Source organism: Vulpes vulpes, chromosome 10 (genome assembly GCF_048418805.1).
Source record: "Vulpes vulpes isolate BD-2025 chromosome 10, VulVul3, whole genome shotgun sequence".
Taxonomy (NCBI): domain Eukaryota; kingdom Metazoa; phylum Chordata; class Mammalia; order Carnivora; family Canidae; genus Vulpes; species Vulpes vulpes.
The window spans coordinates 57,810,316-57,819,796 of NC_132789.1; positions in this window are offsets into that span (position 1 = coordinate 57,810,316).

Sequence of the window (9,481 nt, forward strand, 5' to 3'; positions counted from 1 at the left end):
CTATTCAGAGCTCAGGATGGGATTCAAACATTTTCTTGCCTTCTTTTGCCAGTAGTAGAAAGTCTTGGTTTGTATCTTGTTTCCTTGAGGATAAAGCCTTCCCACCTTTGTGCATTGGTCCCAATTGCAAGTCCCTCTTGGCTAGTGCCCAAGGCCTTGCTTGCTTCCTTAGCAAGCTGGTTTCAAGATCAGGAGAGATTCCAAGATCAGCCATAGTTTTTGGGGGGTGTTTTTTGTTCTTTTTTTTTTTTTTTTTAAGATTTTATGTATTTATTCATGAGAGAGAGAGAGAGAAAGGCAGAGACACAGGCAGAGGGAGAAGCAGGCTTTATGCAGGGAGCCGGACATGAGACTCGATCCTGGGACTCCAGGATCATGCCCTGGGCCAAAGGCAGGCACTAAACCACTGAGCCACCCAGGGATCCCCTCAGCCATAGTTTTAGCATCAGGCCATATTACCACTCTGCTTTCCAGAAACCTGGTCTCTGGGATTTTCTAATTCCCTTCTATTTCTCACTGTTGATTTGTTTTCTCCTTCTAAATTTGTACTTGACAGAGATTTATTTGTTTCGTTATTTTGACCCAAGAATCAACTCCTAGACTTTTTAAAAATTCCATTGCTTTGCTGTATTCTGACATTAAAACTTTATTTATCCTGCTTTTCATTATTTTGTTTTGTTTTTGTTTTGTTATTGTTGTTTTTCTTATTAATTATTCCCATACTTTTACTTATAAGCTTTCCCACACATTCTGTTTTGGATTTCTTTTGTTGGCATATATTGGATCTTCACTTAGCATATGTCATATATCTTTAAGTTCACAACTAGTGGAATTAAAATGTGATGCAGACCTTTCAAGTAGCTAAAGAAAAAATTAATTAAAACATAGTTTATGTTATGAAAGATTTAAATAGTAAGAAAAAGGGATCATAATACCTACTTTTATTAAAGGGAAAAAAATGAATTATTATCCACCAATTATGGAAAAGGGAGTGTTTTGAATCTTTATTTAGTATAGAAGTTTAAATTACTTACACATAGTTATAACTGATATATTTCATGCTTTCTGTTTTTTCTTTTTGCTATTTCCTTGTTACTTATTTTGTGTTATGATTTTTGTGATTTAAACTAGTATGTATTTAGACTATATTTTGTGACCAAGACAAGAATAGGAACATTTTTTAGAAATATTATTCTGTAAGAAATATTTTTACATACTAACTAGATAATTAATTGTATTATTCCTCCATATGTTATTTTCTCTCTTTTTAAATTCATCAGAGACAGAAAAAGATATGTTAAAATCTCCCACAAATTGTATTTTTGTCTTTCTCCTTGTTTTGCAACTAGTTTCTGGTGTGTGTGTGTGTGTGTGTGTGTGTGTGTGTGTGTGTGTGTATGTTTATTGTGTTTGGGACCATACTGTGAAGTCTGTTAAGGTTCATGATTTTTATATCTTTCTTTATTGAATACTGTACTGTTTGGTTTTTAAATCTTGAATTGCTGGGATGCCTCAGTGGCTTAGCAGTTAAGCGCCTGCCTTCAGCCCAGGGCGTGATCCTGGAGTCCTGGGATCAGTCCCACATTGGGCTCCCTGCATGGACCCTGCTTCTCTCTCTGCCAATGTTTCTGCCTCTCTCTGTGTGTCTCTCATGAATAAATAAATAAAATTGAAAAAAAAATCTTGAATTGCATAGTACTTTACCCCCCAAAATATTCAACCCATATTTATAACCAATTATAAATGTCAAAAGTAAGGTATCTTTTTCATATTTTTTTATGTAAAATGAGGAACTTAACCCCACCTTTACCAGCTTTCATTCATTCAATCAAAAAATAGCTCTTGAACACCTATGATGATTCCATAGGCACTGTTTAAGTTGTGAAAAATAAGAATAAAAATCCCTATCATTTTGGAACTTAATTCTAGTGGGGAGAGATGGATAATAAACAATAAGTAAGTAAATGACCATATTTCATTGAGTCAAAGAAATACTTTTTTTTTTTTTTCACAATTTAGCATCTTTGAAATCAGGATGCCTTTTGCAACTCGTGATATATCATGTCCAATTGTGCTTTCTTGGATAGGATATTTATGTCTTACATTGAATAAAATATTGTAGTTTATTCAATGGTGATAAATGCTATGGGGAAAAAGAAGGTGAAGAAAGGGGATGGACTTGCTGGAGAAGTGTTATATTTTTAAGTAGGGTGATCAGGGATGCCTTGAGCAGAGACCTAAAGGAGATGAGAAAGTGAGTAGGAACACCGTGTGCGGTTGTGCAGGCCATACACTGCTTCACTTTTATGATTGCCATTCATAGGGATTATGTGAAGAGCCTTATAGCCATGTTCCATGCCTATGGAGGGAGCCATTTGGATATCAAGGGTAAGTGGGGTCCAGGTAAGAGTACATCATATACAAGGGTATTGATGCTGGAGGGCCCCTGGCATGTTCAAGGCATAGGGTGAGTGTGGGGAACAGTAATAGGGGATGTCAAAGAGTCAGTAGGGGCCAACTTTTATAGAGTCATATAGCCATAGGGGGACTTTTCTTTTATAAAAAAGATTTTATTTATTTATTTATTTATGAGAGGGATCCCCGGGTGGCGCAGTGGTTTGGCGCCTGCCTTTGGCCCAGGGCGCGATCCTGGAGACCCGGGATCGAATCCCACGTCAGGCTCCCGGTGCATGGAGCCTGCTTCTCCCTCTGCCTGTGTCTCTGCCTCTCTCTCTCTCTCTCTCTCTGTGTGTGTGTGTGTGTGACTATCATAAATAAATAAAAAAATTAAACAAAAAAAATATTTATTTATTTATGAGAGACACAGGCAGAGGGAGAAACAGGCTCCCTGCAGGGAGCCCGATGTGGGACTCGATCCTGGGAGTCCAGGATCACGCCCTGAGCCAAAGGCAGACATTCAACCACTGAGCCACCCAGGCATCTGGGGAACTTTGACTTCTACCCTGAGTGTGATGGGAAACAATTTGAAAATATGGAAAAGGCAACTGATAACATCTGACTTACATTTTTAAAAGGACCACACTGACTACAGTGTTGAGAAGAGATTACAAAATGGGACAAAACAGGATATGATGAGATGGGTTAACAGGCCTGTTGCAATAATCCAGGTGTGAGAGGAAGGTGCCTTGGTGGAGGAGGTGGCTAGTGGTCAGGCCCTGGGTATATTCTGGAGGTATGTAAGACCAACAGCAGATGGATTAAATATGGGGTATGAGTCAAAGAGAGGTGTCAAGATGTTTCCAAGTTTTGGGGGCCTACGCAATTGTTCTCACTTCTCTGTTTATATAATCTAGACTTTAAAACCCAAATTATACATATAAAATTACTTTCTAATAACACATTTTTATCGAAGTACTACCATTGATATTTATATTCAGTTTTTTAATAAAATTTATTGTGCTTACAAACACTAAGTTAAAATGGTTTTAGTTCCTAACTGCTTTATTATCATTCTTGGTTACTAGATATTGAGCTATTATTTGAACTATCTCCATATCTGACTTCTGTCCATAACATTCTGCTCTGTATTTTGGCATGAACAATTTCCAGCTCAATATGAGATAGGACATGTAGACAGTGAGAACAAGGACAATGACATTTTGATTTCCTGACCACCCATATGGTAGAGAGATAGCTGCTTGATTTTCTGCTTGGTAGAAACTATTGTTTCTGAACCAGGGGAATGACAAAAGATGGAAAGGTGTCATTTACCTACTTATAAGGAGGCAGCCCTGCCCTTTTCTGCTTGTGTAACAGGAATAAGTCACTAATTAGATCTCTCAGTGTGGTTCCATTGGCCTTACAGTGAATAAATTTCCCTGAGTGATTATCAGGACTTGTTTTTGTCTCGTTCCATACTTTCACATCATCTAGTAGGCTGGTGGTGCCATGTGTGCCAAGGATGGTTTAGTAGACATTATTTTAAGCTGGAATTCAGAGGCTTTACATTAAAACTAATTTAACAAGCTGCCTTAATTGAAGAAGGCACCAGCTGAAAATAACTTAACTTGTTAAAGGGACTTTATCTTCATTGAACTAGCAGGGTTTTGTTTTGTTTTGTTTAAAAGATTTTACTTATTTATTCATTAGAGAGACAGAGACATAGGCAGAGGGAGAAGAAGGCTCCCTATAGGGAGCCTGATGTGGGACTCGATCCCAGGACCCCAGGATCACACCCTGAGCCAAAGGCAGGCACTCAATCACTGAGCCACCCAGGCGCCCACAGGGTTTTGACTTTTATCAAAATGGCACTTTTATCTTCATATATAATTATTACATGGAACATTTGTGAGGAATTATGTCTTGTGTGACATCATATATTACACCTTACTCCTTTCTCCTAAATAGACATTCAATTTGTGTTTCCTTGAGCAGAATTTGAAAGCAAAGTCACTCCCATAAATGCAGGACCACATCTTGATCCTGATGGAAGTGTATTGCTTTCACATAGACACAGAGAATTAAGAATTTTATTCAGGAATTTAGGAGGTAACATTCGAACAGTGTGATAATGTGGTTCATAGTCAACACCCTTCTCTGCCTCGCTTTTTCTGTGCATTGTCATGTTAAGATATATTTCTAGAACCTGCCTATATCTGAGCTCCTTGAGCATTTAAGTGGAACAGCAAGAAACATTGGCTTTGCCCGCACCCTAGAATGCCATCTCTAAGAATACAGCTTTTATAGTACACGCATAGGAATAGTCAGTTCCTATATATTTCTGTTCGCATTTTTTATTCCTAAATTATATATGGGAATGCAGTAAGTATTCTGGTCTGAGTCTTTACAGACAAAATAATATTGTCTCTTTTTAAATGTTGGACACTGCTAGTGCCAGCCCACCAGGAAGGCCTGCAAGCCTAGCCATCTGTCAGCAGAAGGAAAGAAGTGTTACCAACTGAAAGATAAATGTCTTTGACTGAAAGGAGTTTTCCTTAGGATATCCTAGTCATCTTTTGTGAGTTTTGCTTCATTGAACGATAAACCCAAAGCCTGCTCAAACATGGCTTCATGATTCTGCAATGAAAATTTCCTCTTGTGGGAGGTTGTTGGTTATCAACATTCCACTGAATTATATATATTTTTTCCACTGAATTATATTTTAACTTAAGTTTTATGGGATTGGGAAAATGGTACTTGTGTACCTAGTATTGTTGTTCCCAGAATAACTTTAAGAAAAAATTTTAATATTTGATGGTAATTACAAATAGTCCATGTTAACTTTAAAATAGCCACTCATCCAGAGGATATGAACAGTAGAAGTAGAGAAAGTGGTAAAGGATAACGTCAATTTATTTTTCTTTGTTCTTTGCCAGGAAGGGATATGTGGTTGAGAACTTGGATGGGAGGTGAAGTTTTAGGTCATCCTGAGAAACTGTTCTCTTGACTGAACAATGTTACTACGAATACAAGCGTTATTTTTATGCACCTTCTATGTTTAAGGCTCTCTTCTGCATATTATGAGAACTAAAACAACAAATCATAGTACAGTAGGAAAAAAGGTCATATTTTAGACAAACTATAGTAGAAAATAGGATTAATTTGCATTGCTATTCCTGTCTGGTTGCTAAAGAGGTTATTTTTTATTTTGTGGAATTGTGGGGACTAACGTTTTCTAGTCTTTATGGATTTTCTCAAACAAAAACAAAAGCTAAATATAGTGTTATAAATCCTTCAATTGCTTTTATCTTTATTGTGTCCTCTAAGCAATATGCATAGTCTTTCCTAAATATCTTTTAGCCTCTATAATTTTGGGGAGATTAAAAAGTTGTAAAATTTCAATGTTACGTTTCAAATGCTTAAAGTCTAATAAATAACTGGATTAATGAGAACACTGTGTGCCATTGGACACAGTGTGGCTTACTCTCTTTTGTCAAATGATTCTGCAATCATTTCAATTAGACTATAGCTTCTAAACAACAGAATTTATAAGAATAAACTGTATTTACTATCGGGAAGCATTGAGGTGAGGTACATGCTTAGAAAAAGAAGGCCACTCATTTTTCTTGTTCTTCAATCCTAGTCTCTGTTGCTGCTGTTTCTGTTATAGCCTTGTAACCTGCTCAGGTGGAGAAGCCACAGCTGCCCAGCTGTGCTAAATAGTCTCCAGAATAGGGGATACCTGGGTGGCTCAGTGCTTTAGCACTGCCTTCAGCCCAGGGCGTGATCCTGGAGATCCAGGATCAAGTCCCACGTTGGGCTCCCCACATGGAGTCTGCTTCTCCCTCTGTCTGGGTCTCTGCCTCTCTTTCTCTCTCTCTCTGTCTCTGTCTCTCATGAATAAAGGTTTTAAAACCTTTAAAAATAAAAATAAAAAATAATAATCTCCAGAATTCATTCTCCGTGGACAATACAGAGCCTATCATTATGGCCTTCTTTTAGGAAAGCCTATACTACAGAGACCCACTCACAAAGCAATCTTACAGATCATTATTCACACTATGCAGGATTTGGGGTTGGGGAATTTACAAAGGGAGTTCTCCTGAGATTCCTGTAAAAATCAATTTCCCATGTGTAATAAAACACAAATTGACTGCCACTAATTTTTTTTTTAGGGGGTCAGAATTTTCAGCAGGACTTACCAAGAAAGTAAGTAAATTGAATTCTTTCTAAGCATTTTTAGGAAAGGAATATTGACTGTCACTAAAGAGATCCTCAAATTGTTATTCCTTATAATTTTATGCCTTTCAGATCTTGGGCAGGGATTTTAAGTCCAGATATTAAATATTTATTAATATGCATTCCTCTGTTGAATTGCTTCCATTATCACCAAAGGATGGGTTTTGGTCCAGGAAAGTGATTGTTACAGCTTTTTAGTGAAATGACTTACCAGTTTATAATGTGAAAAGAAGAAACCTGTAGAATATTGGGTGGCTACTTTTGTAAACATTACTGGCTCCTATCACCCTACTGCACCCTAAATCGTAACTGCCTTTATTTTTTGTGCTCAGGGGCTTGCATATGTATATGTAGTTACTAGAGCAGGGATTTAAATGCTATATTTTCTCAGTTAAAAAGAATAAGGGTAGGGGATTTTTCTATCTAAGACTTTAATATTGACATCAGTGAAGGATGCACAGGAATGTGAGGTATAGAATTGGGTCTTTTAATAGCAGTTGCTGGATTGGAATGCTGTTTCAAGCCAGGTTCAAATCTCTTTTAAGGCAAAAGAAGATGTTTACCTTAAAAAGCTAAGGCACAGGAGCTCAATTGGAGACTGTTTGCTGCACAAACAAACGCTAATGTAATGGAATGTTATTTGCGTCAGTCTATTCCTAAATACATTAATTTTCTCTTTTGCTATTCCAAATGTTCAATTAAATTCTTCAGTCTTCCCCCACCCCCTGCCAGGAGCATACTTGAACATAGAATTAGTTCCATGTGAAACAAGACTATTAACCTGTTATTTCTTGGGCTGCATTTGTATATTTTATATACCAGTTTACAAAGATTCAATAATGAATTTGCAAATCATGACATAAAGTAATACTATTAACGCACTGAAATATGGGGTTCAACAAGTGCTGATTTTTAAACCAGGATTATCTTTTAATTATCTTTCAATTTAGCTTTTTCTAATTATAAACTTTTACAGCACATTTTTATTCTGTATCTATTTTCATATTTATTTATGCTACTAAGAAGAAACTGCACAAAATGAAAAAAATGGATTTAACATAAAGATCCAGGTAGGGCTATACAAATTGGAGATATCATAAAACAGCATAAATGTGTATCTTTTGTATAGAGCTAATGGCAGGAAGTTAGGATTTTATTGTGCTTTTATTTTATGAATTAATGAACATTGTTATTTGAATAGTATTTGGAGAATGCTTACCACTTTTTTTTTAAATGTTCATTTTCTGCAATATGTTCTATATTAAGAATTAACAGATTTATGTGGCACTAAAGGAGTAAAAAAATAACAATGAAGAGCTATCTATCATTGAAATAAACTCTCCTTTTTGCGAGCTCATATTGGAAAATCTGAGATAGAGTGATATAAACAATATCTATAAGCCCTAAATTTATTATAGAAATGATGAGCTATCATTTTTATGGAATCAAAATTAAAGACCAAGAAGGGATGGCTTAAGGCCATCACAATCAGGGCCACTGCCTCATACACCGGCCGGTTTAGACAGTTGGTGAACTCAATTCCTTTCTTTAGTCATTACTGGAGATAACCCTAAGATTCTTATTTATATATAAACAAAGAAAAACATCTCCTTATAATTTAGCTATAGAAGATAAATTTATAACAGTAAAGCCTGTAAGTATATATATGTTATCACTTAAAGCAAAAATACCTATTAAGATTAAAAATAGGTATTTTTAATAATAATTTTAATAGGTAAAAATAGGTGAATCTCATTTGGATTCTGAGTCAATCAACCAGTTCTGAAAGGACACTTCTGAGATACAGGGAAAATTAAACAGATTAGAATACAGCCAATATTAAAAATTGTATTAATTTTATTGGACATACTAATAAAATAGTGATTTTTTTTTAATCCTTATCTATTAGAGATAAGTACTGATGTATTTCTAGAAGAAATGACGTGGTGTTTGGGTTTTGCTTTTAAATACTCCAGAAAAAGATTTGGAAGAAAGTTGAGAAGGAAAAACAGGAGAAAGCTGTTGGTTCTCAAAGCTGAGCAGAAACACTTGAAATCTTCCATACAAAAAAGTTGGAGAAAAAAAGCATTCATGTCAGAATGTACACATTGGGGAGTCCCTGGGTGGCTCAGTGGTTTAGCGCCTGCCTTTGGCCCAGGGCGTGATCTTGGAGTCCCAGGATCGAGTCCCACGTCGGGCTCCCTGCGTGGAGCCTGCTTCTCCTTCTGCCTGTGTCTCTGCCTCTCTCTCTGTCTCTCTGTCTCTCTCTGTCTCTCTCTCTCTGTCTTTCATGAATAAATAAATAAAATCTTTATAAAAAAAGGAAATTATAAAAAAAAAAGAATGTACACATTGAAGGGAGTGTTACCTTCAAAGTAGTCATCTTGGAAGGTTGTGCGCTTATTAAATACTTATTCCAATAGTAACAACACTAGCTAAAATAGCTCTGAAATACAGCTTTTGAAAGTGTGCTCATGACAGTAGAACTGTCAGCATGTGGACCGCGTGGCCCATGTCAGGATTTCAGTTTCCGGGTGGAGCAAGGCAAGGTGGGGAATCCTCTGTCAGCAAACATACTGCATCCAAAGGTAAGAGGAAAATTTTAAGTTAGAGGCTTGTTTTGAAAAGGAATAGTTCAGACATTGGAGAAGTCATTGCTACCTTGCAGTTCAAAAAAAAAGCAGATGGAATCAAGTTCTGGATTCAGAATCTGCGAGTCGGGAGGAGTAGGGTGGAGATTGAGATAAAGTTGGGGAACACTGTGCAACTCCAACAAGCGAGCCATCTAGTGTTATTAGATAATTGCGAACACTAGTGGGTGTCTGTGGCTCCAGCAGGTGTG